Raw genomic sequence first — 16,983 nt, 5'->3', positions numbered from 1 at the left:
TTTATTGGCCAGGCATTACCACTAGTGTAGCTCGGTACGTCGGGTCCTGCACTACCTGCCAATGTAGAAAACTACCAACATCTGCTCCCGCCGGTACACTACAGCCTCTTCCGTGCCCAGCCACACCATTCGAAGTTGTAGGCGTCGATCTTTATGGCCCCCTCCCAGTCAGTGCTGCTGGAAACCGGTGGATAGTAACAGCCATTGACCATTTGACGCGTTACGCCGAGACGGCATCCGTTACTACTGGTTCAGCTTCTGAGATTGTTGCCGATTTCATCCTCCGAGTCATTATACTGCGTCATGGTGCTCCACGTGTGTTGCTCAGTGACCGTGGAAGGGCCTTTCTTTCACAACTAGTGAACGAACTTCTTCAGGCCTCCGGCACAACTCACAAGACTGTCTCTAGTTATCATCCCCAGACTAACGGCCTCACTGAGCGATTTCACCACACTCTTGCTGACATGATCGCCGCCTATATTCAACCAGACCACAAAAACTGGGACGTTGTTCTACCATTCGTCACTTTCGCCTACAATACGGCTATTCAGCGAACAACCGGCTACTCGCCATTTTACCTAGTTTATGGACGCTCCCCTACTTCTTTCCTGGATGTCTTCTTCTTTACCTGCCAAGCGAATTCATCTCCATCCTCTTCAGAGGAATACGTTTCACGACTCGCACAGTGCCGCCAACGAGCTCGTATAAACACTGAAGCCCGCCAGCAAGACAGAAAGCTAGTTTATGATGAATCGCATCGTGATGTATCCTTCCAACCTGGAGACGAAGTGCTCCTTTTGACGCCTGTTCGTACACCTGGTTTGTGTGACAAATTTCAGCCTCGGTTTATCGGGCCGTGCACAGTTCTCGAAGAGACTTCACCAGTGAATTATCGCGTGACGCCACTTGTAGCCCCAGCAGATCGCCGTTATCGAACTACAGAGGTCGTCCATGTCTCCCGTATGAAGCCCTTCATGCGACGTTCTTTGTCCCCTTGACTTGCCGCGGCCAGGCTGGCCGCTTTCACGTGGGGGGAATTGATGTGGGCATTTAGTATACGCATCCTCTTCACCGGTACAATATCATCATTATCATGTGTGGCTCATGCATCCTCATCGTTGTCGCGTAGCATCATCATCTTGGCTCATTCATCGTAGCTGCCGGCTGCCGGTTCCTCGGGCCTAATAAAAGGTAATCCAAACCAAGACTTCATAATATATATATATATATATATATATATATATATATATATATATATATATATATATATATATATATATATATATATATATATATATATATATACATATATATAAACCACTGTGATCGTTTGATTGCTGTTCTTTATGATTAATTCAGAATTTCATGCCGAAAGACACCTCCATAGACCTTAAGTAAGCAGAAAGTGAAACGTGCCTTACACGAGAGTCAAAAGGAACTAGTTTATCCATCTTTCAATAATGAACTCTGGCAACGCTTCCTCTGATATTTATTTCATGAAGGTCATGTCTTTGGTGTTTTTCTATGTACGACGGTATTCTATACAGAAAAAACTTTGAACCCAGTAAGGAAGAACACTTTTCCATAATTTAAATGTCAGAAAAGGAGCAGTGTACTTAGGATTCTATAATTAGTGTTGAAATTTTTTTGGTGCTCCTAAATTGAGTGCTTGGGTACTCGAACTAAAGCGCTCACTAGGAGCACCGGCAGCGCGCGAAAACGTCTTGCTCAAAATTACCGTACGAATCAAGATCATTAGTACTTCTTAAGCTCGAAGTTCATCAGCTATGCCTGGTCTTTATTTGGCATATCAAGATCCTCGCTTTAAGCGCTTACAATAATCTCAACTTAGCTTTTGTAACTTTTCTGTTCGTTATTCTCACGGGCGCGTGACGTTATTTTTACTCCAGTCTTTGCAAGCAGTTAACGGGGACGTAGTCTGAAAAAGTAACATTGTAAAATGAAGTGCGTAGACTGTATATGTAAAATTTCGCTTAAGGGGTCTCCCTTAAGCGAAATTGAAAAACCGAAGATATGGTAGCATTTAATGAATAGCGGAGCTGTGGATTACAGGAAGCTTAGAATGATTGATTTTTACTTCTTTTGGTAGAAACGGATAGTATAAGCAGTTAGGAGTGAAGACGCGGAGATAGAACGGCGTTTCTTATGAGCGTGTCCTCTTGCTGTCGTGCTTACTGTCCTAATCAGTTTTGTAAACATTCCTCTAACGCAGGGACGAAAGCTCGTACATCGTTTATTTTCTTACCGAGACATGAGCTCCCATTACAAGTTCTTTTAATGCGTAATCAACGCCTTCCTGCTAAATATCAAAGAGAGAAATGTGTCATTAAGCTAACATGACATGCTGTTCTTTCAAATAAAATATAGTGTGCGATGCTACTTAGGCGAAAGAAGGTGCACATTTTTTTTTAATATACGAACTTTTCATTCCAATACTCGTAATATCCGTACATAAACACAGCTAACTGAAACGCTAGCAGCGCATTTTTTTTTCAGGAGCACCGGACATACCCCAGGTATCGCTAACTACAACACTGGGTTCGCTCTGTTACAAGAGGCAAAACACATGACACTTCACATGCCGATCAATTTTCAGACGACAGCAGTGACGCAGCGTTTCAGGTGCGCAAATAGAAAGTTCCGTAATATCTCAGGGAACGCTGCCTCAGATGTCAACCTACAGAGCCGCATTAACAACGAACAACTGGCTCGGAAAGCGCAGCGAGGTGCGGCCTGCTTATAACGTCACAACCTTACATCATGGAACGTAAAGAGGGAACAGCGTTCTCTCCACCATTCCCTTGTAAACGTAACAAGTCAACGTTGTAGTATCACTGACCCTTAACAGAGTGATGCCATTGCTCAGTGTCTCAAAAAAAAATGGCAGCATATCCACGGAGTGAATGATGGAGAGTGGGGCGAAGCATTCGTCCGTCCATTCGTTCTTGCTTCCGTGCGTCCATGCGTCCGTCTGTGTGGCCGTCCATGCGTCCATCCACCCGTCCATGCGTGCGTCTGTTCGTGCGTCCGTCCCTGCGTTCGTCCATACATCCGCCCCTGCGTCCCTTCACGCATTAATCCTTGCATCTGTCTGTGTGTCCGTTCGTCCATCTATTCAACACTCTAAGTACCACCATCTCGCATCTTTTCATCATACATTCCCCATATAGAAGCACCGCCATCCAGCGGACATTCCAAGGACTAAATGAGAGGTGGCGCACCCGCATGTTCTTGCGGCTTGCGCTTCGGGTCTACTTCCCACCTTTAACCACCTCGAGTTCATGGCATATACGAGTTCACTGTATTCATGGCACTGCGGCCCAACGCTCGCTAAACCTTTCTAAAACCAAGGAGGTTATGCCCAGCGAGTATAACGTAGCAACCTTTTCCTGTCAGATAGTCCTCAATGTACCATACGAGCACACACCGACGGCAATGAGCATCGGCAACTACTAACCTGTATCGATATGGTTTTGATAAAACCATTGCTTTAGAAAACACCTGGCGTCTTTCGTTAAGCAGCTGGCGTCTTCTTTTTGTTTTGCTTTAGAAACATCTGGCATCTTTTCGTTTTCCTTTTAGAAAACATCTGGCATCTTTCGTTGGTTTATTTCATCAATCAATGGCGTTATGAACAAGCGTTTTTTATTGTTTATTCACGCACAGGAGAAAACTCACCAGGCACTACCTTGGAGGGAAGCAATGGCTGCTACTGGGAATGACAGACAGCAGAAGTCGGCTTCTACTTATATTAACGTTTCCTACTGGAACATGCTAATGGCTGCTAATAGGGAATTAGAGACAGGAGCATTCGGCTTTTAGTTAACGCGCACACCGCGAAGTTTTTATTGTTCAACAAAGCACAGAAGAAATCTTCCACCGGCACCACCTTGCAGATCCTGTCAGAATTATTAATAATTAATTAACTATTCATGTCAGAATCTTTACTAGAGGTCACCTGAATATGAACAATGCGCCTTCATGAGTCATTGCACTCTTACAAATCGAGATCGGAAAGAAAAACCATGAATGAGCTGAAATAAACTTGAGCGCGCAGATCCTATGGAAAATTCCTTCAATGATTACTCACGCATTTAGTCCCGACGGCGTGTTGTGATCAGGGCTGATCAGCGTCGTTACGCCTAAATAGGCACGCGCGCTGCTCGCCCCGACAACATTTTGCCTGTCTGCGTGCTCTGATCCGTTGTAGTTTGGTGCAGCGTTGCTGAAGACACTTTTACGAGCAAAATTCCGCTGCCTTGTACACAAACCCAATGACCGTGTGTTATGAAAGTTTTTAGTGGGAATTGAGGCCAAATCCCCACGCGTATATGCGACCTTCACCACGAGCTTTCATAAAAGCAAAGAAAATCCGCAATACTCATCAAAGAACTCAGTGCTTATCAAGCCACAATATGTTAATAAATAAAATATCTTCAAGGTGGAAAGTCAGCGCGCACACAAGTGTTCCAGCACAGAACTGCGCCAGTGCTGAAACTGCTTCGGGAAATGCACTGCATGGGTGTCTGCTCAGTCTAACAGTCAGCTTCACATATTTGATACAGTTTGGGAGAAACGTATAGTTGCACAAAGAGTGAGACCGCGTAAAGGGAGGTGGCGTAGACTTTACGCCTTCAGTATGCTGATTTCAAAGAAAAACAGCATTTTCTGAGGAACGAACGAAGGTTGATCCTGATCCATGACTTCGAAAATATTTATAAGTGAGAATTATGGTTTTTTAGTGATATGTCGCTAATTAGGTATTTTTGACCAGTAGAAATGATCTAAAAAATCTGGATTCTGATTCTAACAAGCAAACCTATCACAGTGGTCTAGTGGTAATGGCGCCCAATCGCGGACCCGAAGATAACGGGTTCAAACCGTGGCCATAGGGGCCACATATTTGATGGAGGCGGAAATGCTAGAGGTTCGTGTACTTGGAGTTCATCGTCATCATCAGCCTGACTACACCCACTGCAGGGCAAGGGCCCCTCCCATGATTCCCCAATGAACCCGGTCTTGTGCATTCTGCTGCCACGTTAAAACTGCGAACTTTTTAATCTCATCGGGCAATCAAAATTTTTTTCTCCCCTTCGTGTGTTTGGCTCCTCTTGGAATCCAGTTAGGTAGCCTTGGTGACCAGCGGTTAACTAGCCTACATGCTACGTGCCCGGCCCACGTCTATTTCTTCTTGTTGATTTTAACGACAATTGTTTGCTGCCTCACTCTCTTTAGGTGTATGGTAAAGAACCTCTAGCAGGAGCACTCTACTACGGCGTCTGTCATAATCAAAGGTGATTATCGGACGTTCCACCCCGGCAAATATATTTATCCGCCAATCACATGACGTGACATGACAAGAAGTTTATTTAGGTCTTGAGAAACAGATATTTAGGGGAGCTATAAGCCTCCCGCCATATCAAGTCGGTGGCTCCGCCCACGATAGAACCGGAGGTCGAAGTTCCGTCGCGATGTCGCGGACCCTCTGGACGGCCTTGAGTTGCGTATGATGGTTGCTGCGCTTCGGAGATGCATCCCATTGCTCCTTCGAGATGAGCGAAGGGGCTTCAAGGGTTGGGCACAACCAGAGCATGTGGTTAAAACAACACGAGTCGTTGCCACATTTGGGGCCTGGCAGCGAATGATAGGGCTCTATCCGGTTAAGAGATCTAGGAGCAGGATATGAACGGGTTTGAAGTAGTCTGATTGTGCTCGCCCGAGGCTTGGTCAAATCGGGGTGGGGGGCTGGAAATATTTTCCTGGCCAGTCGGTAGTGCGAAACAATTTCATGAAAAGTAGACAACGGATCTTCGTAAATGTCGACCGCTTTACGAGCATGGCTTTTCGCGACAGCGCGGCACGTGAAATCGCGCGCTATCCGCTGAGCCTGCTCGTTAGGGCTACATCCGATCGGGTTAACTGAACCATCTAGATGGGCTGGAAACCATGCGATGTGGTACCCTCCTTCGCTGCGCCGCCAATCAAAGTCCGCAGATATGTAAGCTTGACTTTGTAATCAAGAGCCAAGAATATTTGTGCTCGTTGAAAACTATTCACGAAACTTCAATTTTCGCTATTGAAATCATTTTAAAGTAACTACAGGAAATTGTATGTCCAAGCTGACGCCTAAAAGAAAAGATAATTTACTGGATGGAGTCGGAGGTTCGCATTTTTTTAATGTCAATTGCTCCACGTTGTTGGAAACCTTTATATTTATTATTCAAAATAAGTTATCCAGTAGCGCATTATGCTAGAGAAGTGTACTTACGCGTGACTGTGGGTGCGTCGAAGGAACGTGTTTTTTTTTGTTTTCTTTGATTGGGGGGGGGCAGTCAGGACAGTGTTCATTCTTTAGGGAAAAACTTTGCCACACATGGCTTCTTTAAAATCACCTAAATAAACAAAAAAGTGTATTTCAAGGAGATTGTAAAATACCTAAAGACCTTTCCTCTAGCTTTAAGGGGCACCATTCTTGTTATATGTGTGGTCGAGTACACTATTTTGAACGTAGCCACGTCCGCTGAGATCCAACAGATGTGCTAGAATATAGAATCGAGGTAGCAATCAACAGCTTATCGAACACTCATTATTTTAAATGTGGTTTGTATGAGTGCTGCTCTATTCCATTATCTAATGCGAAGATGCGTCAAGCATTCGAGTTTGTCCCTAGCATCCCGTCAGTTCCCTAAATTACGAATGGCAGCAAGCAAGTTACATAGGCTGTATTACAGTTAAAAGAGTCTTCCAGGTTTTCGCAATAACTGAGCTAATACTATAAGTGGCGCGCCGATAAAAAAAATTCAAGACTGCTGCTCAAGAACGCATTGGAGTAAATGTCAAATTAGAGTTTCTTTTCCAAAGAAAGGGTTGCTACCGATGGAGTGATTGTGCAGTACTTTCGAGCATGCACAGAGATTTCAGCAGTTGTGCTAACACTCTTGAGAATATTTAGGCTTAGTCGCTTTCGTCACCTATGTTACAATCAACGTGCTATTGTGCGTATAAATATTTTGGAGGTGTTTTGCGATATGTTCAATATCAATTAGTGAAAAAAAAACTCCAGAATATATCAGGTCAAAATTGCCCAATAATTATGGTATACTCGTGATATGAACGTTAACTCTCACATAATTGAAAACGTTGGAGCGCTGCGTAACGCGCGCATAAATCCTAAATACACGAGCATAATGCCGAAGTACAGCGCACAGCTGCTGTTATACCTGACACTTTTCTAACCCCAAATAATTCATTCACGTGAAGCGCGGACTCGCCTCTAAATCACTAGGCGTGTTTAAACTGTTTAGCGGCCGCGAGATAAGCCATTCGCACATGCATTATAAGTAGGTCCCCGTCGGGAGGCATAAAATGCAAACGACGGCCGCTATTCGATGCCTCTCGACGTGAAAAGTGCCTGCCGGTATTTTTCTCACCTGCCAACGCCATACGCGTATAATTTAAGCAAGGCGTATTCAAATTCGTGCCTGTTATTTCCTCTTTCGCTTTCTTTCTACTTCCAGGATGCCATCAAAATAGAAAATCCTGTCTTGTCGCATAAGGGAACGAGGCCTGTCCCACTCTGGCAGAGCTGGTTGTCGTTTGTTTATTTGTTTTTTTACGATGCGGAAACACTGGAGTATACTTCAATGCGAGCTCAATGTATAAATGACGCAGGCAAATGAAAGGCAATTGTAAATTCTTCGAGCGCCTCTCATTTTGCCCTTCTGAGCACTTTTACACGATGAGAAGACAATAAAACCAAGCATCTGCGCGTGAATGGATCCGTTTAAAACGTTAAAGATGTTGTACATATACCACCATGCAGGTAATTCACGCCAATGCATTCGCGCCCTTGGAGAGGGCACAACGGAAATTGACTCGTACAGCAGCCTTGTGATACGCGCTTTATCTGCCAGATTGATTGATTGTTTGATATGTGGAGTTCAACGTCACAAAACCACCACATGATTATCAGAGACGCCGTAGTGGAGAGTCCCGGAAATTTCGACCACCTGAAGTTGTTTGAGATATCCCCCTGGTTCTTTTATTTCGGCGTTTCAGAATGGCGCCTTTATTGTAGCGTTGATGTACGTCATGAAAGAGCAGTACTTCAGTTTACTGAAGCGTCATGCATAGTGTAGTATACGGCCATAATAAGCCTCCTTTCAAAAGTTTTTTTTTAAACGTGTACACTGTCATATCACTTTTATTGCCCTCCCGGCTCGGACTACGTGTCCGCAGTATTTGATAAATAAATAGATAGGTAAATAAATAAATAAATAAATAAATATATAAATAAATAATGTGGGCTTCGGGCTCAGCTGCTGACCCGAAGATTATTGGTTCGACCTTGGCCATGACAGCCACGTTGAAAAGGAGGAAAGCGTCGATGAAAAGGAGGAAAGTGATGGATAGGAAACACAGGGATGTCTACCGGTTTGGCATAGCCGATATGCTACACTGCACAGGTGGAAGTGGTGGGGGATATTGAAAGGAGAGTAAAGAAAGAGAGAGGGAGCACCCGCGCACACACATGACGTCACCGCGCGGAGCGGTGGTCTTGTGCGGTATATGGCGTCATTAAGAGTCGGCAGCCGTTATATCATAAAATTATATAGTACAACTACCGGTATTATTAAGAAAAATGCCCTGCTACACATATAAATTAACACCCTAAATAACAGAAATCGCAAAAATTATTCAAGCTTATGTAATTTCGATTGCATCTCAGCGGGAGAGTCGACAGCAACTGATTGCACTTCGTTAGGTTGTTCAGGACTTTTAACAATGTCAGCGCATTAAATCTCCGAGCCGCAACTTTTATAAAAAGCTGTATAAAACCATGAAAGTTTTCTTGAAAACTCTCATTTAATATAAAGCAACATGTGATAGACTTCTAGTGGCAATTTTTTCCCTTCATTTTGTGAGTAATGATTATAATAGACAAAAAATGCGTGGCACAGAAAGCTTTTTTCGCCCAACGGCAGACAATTCAAGCAAATTGATTTTTCCGGTATGGTAATCCTTCAAGTTTTTCGCTAACTCAAAACAGCTCTCTCCCTCCTAGTTACTGCTATCGGTCTTCGCACTCTTGCGCACGCCCGCTGTAATTAACGGCCTGTGCTGATTAGGACCGACTATCTTTGTTTAAGCCCCCCCCCCCCCACTGGCGACGTAAACAGAGTGTGGCTGATAAGTGTTCTTTTTCTTTATAGGCACTTATTTTTGTTGGAATGAAAAAAAAAAACCAATCGAAATGCCAGGCAGCTTAACCAGAAAGGCATCCGGTATACTACATAGTTCGGGGGAAACGAGAAACGAGAATAGGAAGATAAGAGAGGGGGAAGGGAATGAAGGAAAGGGGTGGTGAGCTCGCAGACACCCGCTGAACTGCTCCAATATTGTCAGATGCGTGCTCAAGCATGCCGCGTGTTGGAGCACCCGCATTTCTTTCCTGCGTGAGAAGTTTGCGTCATTCACGCTTGGGAACCGATTACGCAAGACGTTCAGCAATAGTCACCTAAACATTGCAAATTTCAAAGAGAGCCCCGTGCAACATTCTCGCATCAAGTATGTGCTGGATGAATGGTAGTGCCCAAGAAATTTCAAACAAACAAACGCGCAACCAAATTTAAAAATAGAAAAGGAGACTGCGTTCTCCCTGTACACTTATTTAGCTACCTAATGAATCAGCAAGAGAGCTGTAATTATTGAGTTTTCGAAAGCATGCCTTTAGATTATTAGGTGGCCCTGGCGATGCGGGGGGAAGGGCTTGTCATGGTTTCGATTCGTGTATATGATGGCCTCTTCCTTCATGAAGCCTGAAAGGTACAACAGCCAAGCCCGTAGCAAGGGGGCTGCCTAAGGAGCACGCCCCCCCTTCTCCCCCCCCCCACCGCTAAAAAAACTGATAAAGGGGAGTGTTTTATCAAAGAAGAACATTAAAAAAATGTGTTTTTCTAAAATAGCCAAGGTTTTCAGCTGAGGCTTAACCTTCGACGTATGGTACGAAACTCCAACGGCTAGCCTTGAACTACGCTGACTTTTGTAGCGTATGTAGCTCTAAATCGTTGAACAAGCGAGCTAATCAAACAGATAATCTTTGCTCTCTCTGTTATTGCCGACTTCCTAATCATATGCATTCCGGTGTTCTCAAAACTCTCATCTGTTTCGAAGTACGTACTTTCGTAATGTACCAGAGCTTTGCTTTCGATTCCACTACGAACTTATAGGTATCGACATCTAGTGCACACGTTTAAATTGTTAAATAAAATCCATAGTTTCTCTGCAAGGGCGAAGCAGTTAATAGAAAATGAACAACTTGGAATTTTATACAACATACGCGTAGCTAACCACATCATAGCAGCCAAGCTGGTGCATATATACATAATATTGGCGTGAAAGAATACGGCCTCTATAGGTAGCAAAAGGGTTTTTATATTTCTCGGTTCAGCACAAAGAAAGTGGTGAGAGCACAGTACGTGCAAGGGTATGAGGTGTCTTATTTCATTGAAGATAACACGTGGCCTGCTCCTTTAATCAAAGTTTTCAATTTGTGTCCACACGGTGCAGCCCAGACCCAATAGTTCAATTACATTCTTGGTTTAAAATTTCGTTGCAGTATATTCTATAGCGCTGGTCCCAGGATGCGAAGGGGAATGCTGTCATTTTCTGTTGGTTAAAGTCAAATGATGCTACGGTTTTGTTGCCACGAGTACACCGACTGTCTAGGTTCTCCCTTTCCTAATAGGAAATAGGGGGTAAAACGTTTCATTTTCCCAGGCAATGATGAAAGGGAATTTCAAGGGCTCGTTCCTTCATCTGACACGACGCTGAAAAATTCTGCAGATAATAAGGACAATAAAAGCGTAGGCGACACTAATTGTACAGCTTTAGGTGTATTCCAGAAGCCAGTCAGACATACACGTGAAAAAAACGGAGTGGAGGGAAAGGCAGCTTGCCTCTGGCTAGGGCCGAACCCACAAACTTCTGGTTACACGCTCGATTTAACTGACATAAGCAGCGTTGAGAGTGAGTTTGCATTGTCATTAAAAAAAGAAAGGTGGTGTTTGTATCAGAGGCGAGTGCGTCCGAACGAGATATATTTGTTCAGATAATGCTTGGGCATATAAGGAGGCACCATGGCTGATACGCTTGCTGCAGTTACAGTTGCGCATGACACGCTCGATACAGTGTTGGCTAGAGTAACAGCCAGAGTAGTGGTATGAACGGATGCAACACACCACCCCATGACCAACCCCCTACCAAACAAAAACAAGAAAATGACTTTTCTGGCTTCCGTCGTATGACACATCCTAGAGTCTCTGCTGTAGCTAAGACTTGTATGGTATAACAAGAATACATGACGAAAAGGGGTGAAAAGGAGGGAATAAGGTGCCATCGTATGCAATATTGACAAAATATCATGCGTGGGATGTGTCCTATTTTCCTGTATTTCTGATGTGTACCGCTCCAGCCTAATATAAAAGTATTAGCTTCCATCCCACTGCAGTCAGATTAGCCTCTTCAATGTCCACAAAACTTAAGGCGCCTATACGTTTCCTGAGAACACACGCACTTACCATTCACGTTGAAGCTACAAGTGAAAGCTATACGATGTGAATACGAGTAAAAGCTTATCACTCCGCTTTGGCAGATTACCCAAACTTTCGAAATGAACGCCAAGGAAGCCCGAGTGATTACGACAATATTGCACTAGCGTGCTAAACTAATGCAATTTGCTGGTATCGTTGCACCACTGTGCACGCATAATCTCTTGGGACAAACAGTAGAGTGCAAAAACAAGAAACAAGGCTGTCTTAAGTACAGCTCTTTTTCTATGTAGTATGAAGTATTTCTACTCGATTTTATAACGTTCCTTATTCTAAAACTTCGTATTAGTTTATAAAACCACCGACTTCATGACCAAATCCTCATAGTGGGCATGTGCCACAGTTGATAGGCGAACACAAACAAAATTCAGTTCTGTGAAAACGTAAACAGAAAATTTTTTCGTCTATAGTGTTCTCTATCATTAGGCCACGGCTTCAAGCAGCGATAAGGGTTGGCTCACAACTGTCGTGGCGACACTTATTTTTACAAATTGTAATGGGTGAGAATCATTCGTGTGAAAGTATGTTCGCCAGTATGCATGTGATAATAACATTTTAACAAGCCGAAAGCGCCAGCGTTAAACGCGCCCACCCAATTACGTGCGCTAGAAAAACATCGGGAGCCGCAAGATTTGGTAGGAAAGACGACGTGGAATACTTCGTGGCACAGCAAAACAACATAAAATGAATGAATTATTTGTAAACTGCTAAACAAGCATTTAATTTGGCTGATGCTGCGAATCTTTCCAACCGACATGAGCGGAGACAGACGTTCTATCTTGTTTGCTTCCTCCCCGCCTATCCTCTTGAAGGCTCACGAAGGCGTTGCTTAGAGTGGAACTCAACAGAGCGAAAGTAGAGAATGAGGGGAGGCACAGCCACTGCGCCGCGCTCACCCGAGCGGCAAATCGAGTTTGACGCTGTGAAAAAAAAAATAAGAACAGGAAATGAGAATGCGCCCTTTTCACGACGATTGCCGCAAAGAAGGCAGCTTATTTTCCCTAGTTAGTGCGACCAGAAGGGTGCATCGCTAAGCAAATGAAACGGCTCAGGTACTTAGAAGACGCTCTTTCCCAAAAAACTGATGCTGGTCTGTCTATAAAAAATCACAAACATACGCTCGTTTGCTGGGAATTCCAAAGTTTGAGGTAATATGAGAAAGTTGAGAACAAAGTACGGTGCCTTAGATGGTTTGAATGCCGCCCTTTTGGGGTTTGCTGTAGTGAGCCTCACTTCAAGGCTAATCCTTTAACGTATTGTTCTACCATCGGATAATAAAGAAAAGGACAGCTTATATCGAATTGAAAGCTGCGCCATCTGATGCTCTTTTTTGAACCAGTTCGAGCGTAGAGCATCAGTTACCACATATTCTACTGGTTCATATGTAATATCAATATGATACTAGACAATGATCTGGTGGAATACACAATAACTCTGAATACAAACTAGTTAGTTGAGGTGAAGAAACTCGTTTACAAATAATAGGCAAATAAAAGCCTCGAAGAAGCTAGCCATTCTATAAATACAGAGCTACTAAATTATCAATCATGCATGCTATGTTTGATGGCATTTTATTGAGGCAGGCCGCATGAGTAGATTCTATAAATGTTGACCAAGTGGAAGATGTTCTGGCGTATATGGATGTGTGAGCCACAGCAAACGAGTCATGTTAATGGTAGAAAATGACCGTAATTTGTGTACACGCAAATCTTCGCATTAGCGTCTCTCCAACACTCTACGTCTGTAATGAAGGATTGAGGGATCAAGGTAGTTGACATTAAAAATCGGCTTTAGTTGTTTTTGTTTATAGAAACAGAAGGATTGCCTCTGATACGATGGATTTAGCAACGGTGCGAATGACTGCAGAGTTTCTAATTCGAATGGTGTGTGCTGAACACATGTCTACGGAAACTTGTGGAGGCAGAAACGTTTTTTTTTATTAGTTCACTTGAATTTTCATTGTACGATAAGTGATTTTTGCTACTGAACAGCAGCAGACCCCCAGTTTACCGTTACAGTCCGTGTTTCAACCTCTGGAACAGACTTCCCTGCTCGACAACCGACCGAGGCACGCTCCAAAACGATTCTTGCCATTGCGTTTAAGTAAATGCGAACAGCATCAGAACGCATGGAAGTTTTACAGCCTTTTCGTAACTAGGCTTTGTAGTAACTGGGTGTAAATCAGCGCCACCGCTACGAACATTGCTAGATCACCCTGGCTTCACGAAGTCACCGTAAGTTCACGTTGCACTTCTGACGAACATGTTAACCTTCACTTGCGGGTGTAGTGTGAGATGCAGACGTTGCTAGATGGCAAAGAAAAAAGAGCAACTTAAACAATAAGACACGTTTTTTTTTCCCTCTGGCATCACATGTAACAAAATTGATGAGAAAAATAGGCTTATGAATGCTGCCACGTGGATAATACATCTGGGCCCGGATTCACAAAACTCACTTACGAAAACATTTTTCCGCAAGATAAATTTTGTTGCGTAAGTCGATTCACGAAACGAAAAAACGTCGTAAGAGGCCATAGTTGTCACATCGGCCGCTGCAAATAAAGCGTGCTGTGACTGCCCGGGAACATGTCAGCGATGGTGATGCAGTTGCTATATTTGCTTACGTCACCGAAAAGTGCTCGTAAGTGGATTCACGAAGCGAAATTGTGCGTAAAAACAGCATAGCTGAGAGAAAATCTCAAGAGTGGTCCGGACCACTCTTAGGAACAATGTGGCTACTTCGAACCGGCTGCCGCAGCGGTATACTTTGGTGCCCTGGCTGGTTTTGAGTTAATTCACGCCCATTAAGGGCTGCCTGATGACTGCAGGTGCGTTTTTATTTCTTTCGGCGCTTTGAGCTTCGCGTGTTGTTTCCCTTGTACGCAGTGGATGGTGTTGACAACCACCACCATCCAATAAGTTCGAAGTCGCAGTAATTGAAGAATTCTATTGGGCGTCAATGGCATAAAACTACGCATGTAAAGATTTGTGGTTGGATGAAAACCAATGTGATACGTGAATGGTCGGTGCATTCGAACGCGACATGACATAGGATCAACCTTATTTGTTATGTTGTTGTGTTGCGCCCCATCTCATCCAATTAAAAGTGCGACTCGAGATCCTTGCCTCATTGGTGGAAATTACCACCAAAGAGGTTAATGGGAGCACATTCTTTGCACGCTATTGGAAATAAAAATGAGAGGAAGTTTTCAGTGAGTGGTTCCTAAAGTTTGTGCTCTAGTGTGCTTTCATTGGCTCGAACTGTCCAATGGTTGTGATCTCTGAAATACAGCTGTCGATACACTTCGGGACGATCTGGAACAAAGCGTACTTTGTAGACCAAAGCGTATTAGGGGTGCGCGTGATTACGCAATGAACTACAAACAAATCATGCATCTTCACCCTCACTGTTCAGACACCGATATGGAGCGTGATAATATGGAAAGCAATCGGAATGAAATGACCCTAGTAACTTTGTATGACACCGAAAATATGCAAACCCTCACGATTCTGGAGCAAACCTTGGCTGAATTCATCCTTGTGTCAATTACCAGCCATTTAACTTGGCGCACGAACATCATTCAAAGGTAGAGTGAGCTACTGACATGTATTTTGTGCGACGCAGTGACCACTTCACCTGAGAATAATAGCTTTCCGAAGGCGAATGTCCTATCGCATGCTCTGATCGAAGCAGACGACAAACGCGAGCAGACGACGGCTTGGCCTACGGGCACAGCTTGTGATTGGTTGTGAAGCAATACCCTCTACATCAGCTCAATCCATGACGTTGCCAAAACACTTCTTTCATCTGGCACGCCTGTCGTGTTCGTCATATCACCCCTCTCGCACATAAGAGCAAATTTTTTTACGCCGTCAAAATAGTTCAAGTACTTTCTAAGAGCTCTCTTATCGTCTTATGTGCTGCGCAGTTGTCGAAAACAACATGGCGTCTTAAACAGCGTATCGGTCGGTGCGACTTTCAGCAAACGCTTCTCGCACGAGTTACTTCAGCGTTTGACCGGATATGTTGTGATTACAGCAGCTCTTTCGGTGCGTGTAAGCAGTGCGGAAAGCTGTGGCAGTGCAATGGTGTACGGTGAAGCGCAGCGAAGCCTGTGCGTCGGTGTGGTTATCAAGCGGAGATCGGCGTCGATGTATCGACGGCAACTAGCACTCGGGAAGCCTGCAATGCGTGTTTGTGTGCCGGTAACAGTTCGTTCGCTTGACTTTCCAGTCTCTCAGTTGGTAGCTGTGCGACATTTCGGATTGACAGCGTTTTGACACGTTACTTGAGTGACCCCAAGTACGTACGGAAACGCATGAACTACGCGCTCGGTTCTTGCTTCGCCACCAGTTAGCCCGTACGCTTCTATTTACTTGAGAGCAATGTACTGTTCGGGAGTGAAACGATGTTCGTTGTGAACAGTGGTGCTGTGTTGACGTTCCAAGACTTGTGAACAAGCTGTGCTCGTGTGACCGAAAATTGAAAGACAGCGTTGATAACTGTTTTGCCCTGCGAAGTTGTGGTGGGGCAGCTTGGCGCTTTTGTTTGTTAAGTCGTCACTTCTCCTTTTTGTGATAACCATAGTCCTAGCGCTGTGATGTGATCAACCAAAACTGCGAGATGCTACATTCTGTTGTGGATCGTGTTACTTTGGAAGCGTGCCTAGACAGTTCTTCGGTAACAACTTGAGAGTTCTATGTGGCAGCGAGAGCCCGTGAACGTCAAGCTTCCCTCCGGCCCCCAGACCTAGCGCTGTGATGTGATCAACCAAAGCTGCGAGATGCTACATTCTGTTGTGGATCGTGTTACTTTGGAAGCGCGCCTAGACTGTTCTTCGGTAACAAATTGAGAGTTCTATGTGGCAGCGAGAGCCCGTGAACGTCAAGCTTCCCTCCAGCCCCCCCAAAAAAGCAAAGATTTCACCGGTGCCTTGCTTTGGATGAAGTTGTAGGCCAATATCGCCTAACTACAGGTTTACGAGTTCGTCTGGCCATCGTTTTGCACGGCACTAGAGCCTTGACAACAGCCGGTCATGGCCAGTTCTTACACTTTATCAATGGATGTGCACGCCTGGCCAGCCCTTTATTGCTGTCATTGGCAGCTTTCAGTCTGCAGATGCCCTTTGCCTGTTGGCCGTACTTGGTTCCTCATGACACCAACGGCTACTAAATGCTGTCATCGGTGAGTTCACCTTGCAGAACTAAATTTTACCGGTACTATAATTCACGCAGTTCTATAACGTGTGCAAGTTTTTAAGCCCATCAGATGTAAAGTTTCTCCATGGTAAGTTGAAGCATGAAAAATATACTACTACTGTTATATACATACATACATTATGGAGCAAATACAT

At 44.2% G+C, this 16,983-nt stretch overlaps 2 protein-coding genes across 11 annotated transcripts in view; one reads left to right on the top strand and one right to left on the bottom strand.

The window, feature by feature from the left end:
* Positions 1-16,983, bottom strand: part of LOC142765481 (uncharacterized) — an 887,742-nt gene that overhangs the window by 610,766 nt on the left and 259,993 nt on the right. The window lies entirely within an intron of this gene.
* LOC142765479 (uncharacterized) overlaps positions 10,146-16,983 on the top strand; it is a 139,032-nt gene continuing 132,194 nt past the window's right edge. For all 7 annotated transcript variants that reach the window (XR_012884279.1, XR_012884283.1, XR_012884282.1 and 4 more), the window contains exon 1: positions 10,146-16,814. The gene's annotated coding sequence lies outside the window, so the exon portion shown is untranslated. The remainder of the gene's footprint in view (positions 16,815-16,983) is intronic.

Source organism: Rhipicephalus microplus, chromosome 6 (genome assembly GCF_043290135.1).
Source record: "Rhipicephalus microplus isolate Deutch F79 chromosome 6, USDA_Rmic, whole genome shotgun sequence".
Lineage (NCBI taxonomy): Eukaryota > Metazoa > Arthropoda > Arachnida > Ixodida > Ixodidae > Rhipicephalus > Rhipicephalus microplus.
Note: the sequence above shows the minus strand (reverse complement) of the source record. Positions and strands in the feature narration are given on the sequence as shown.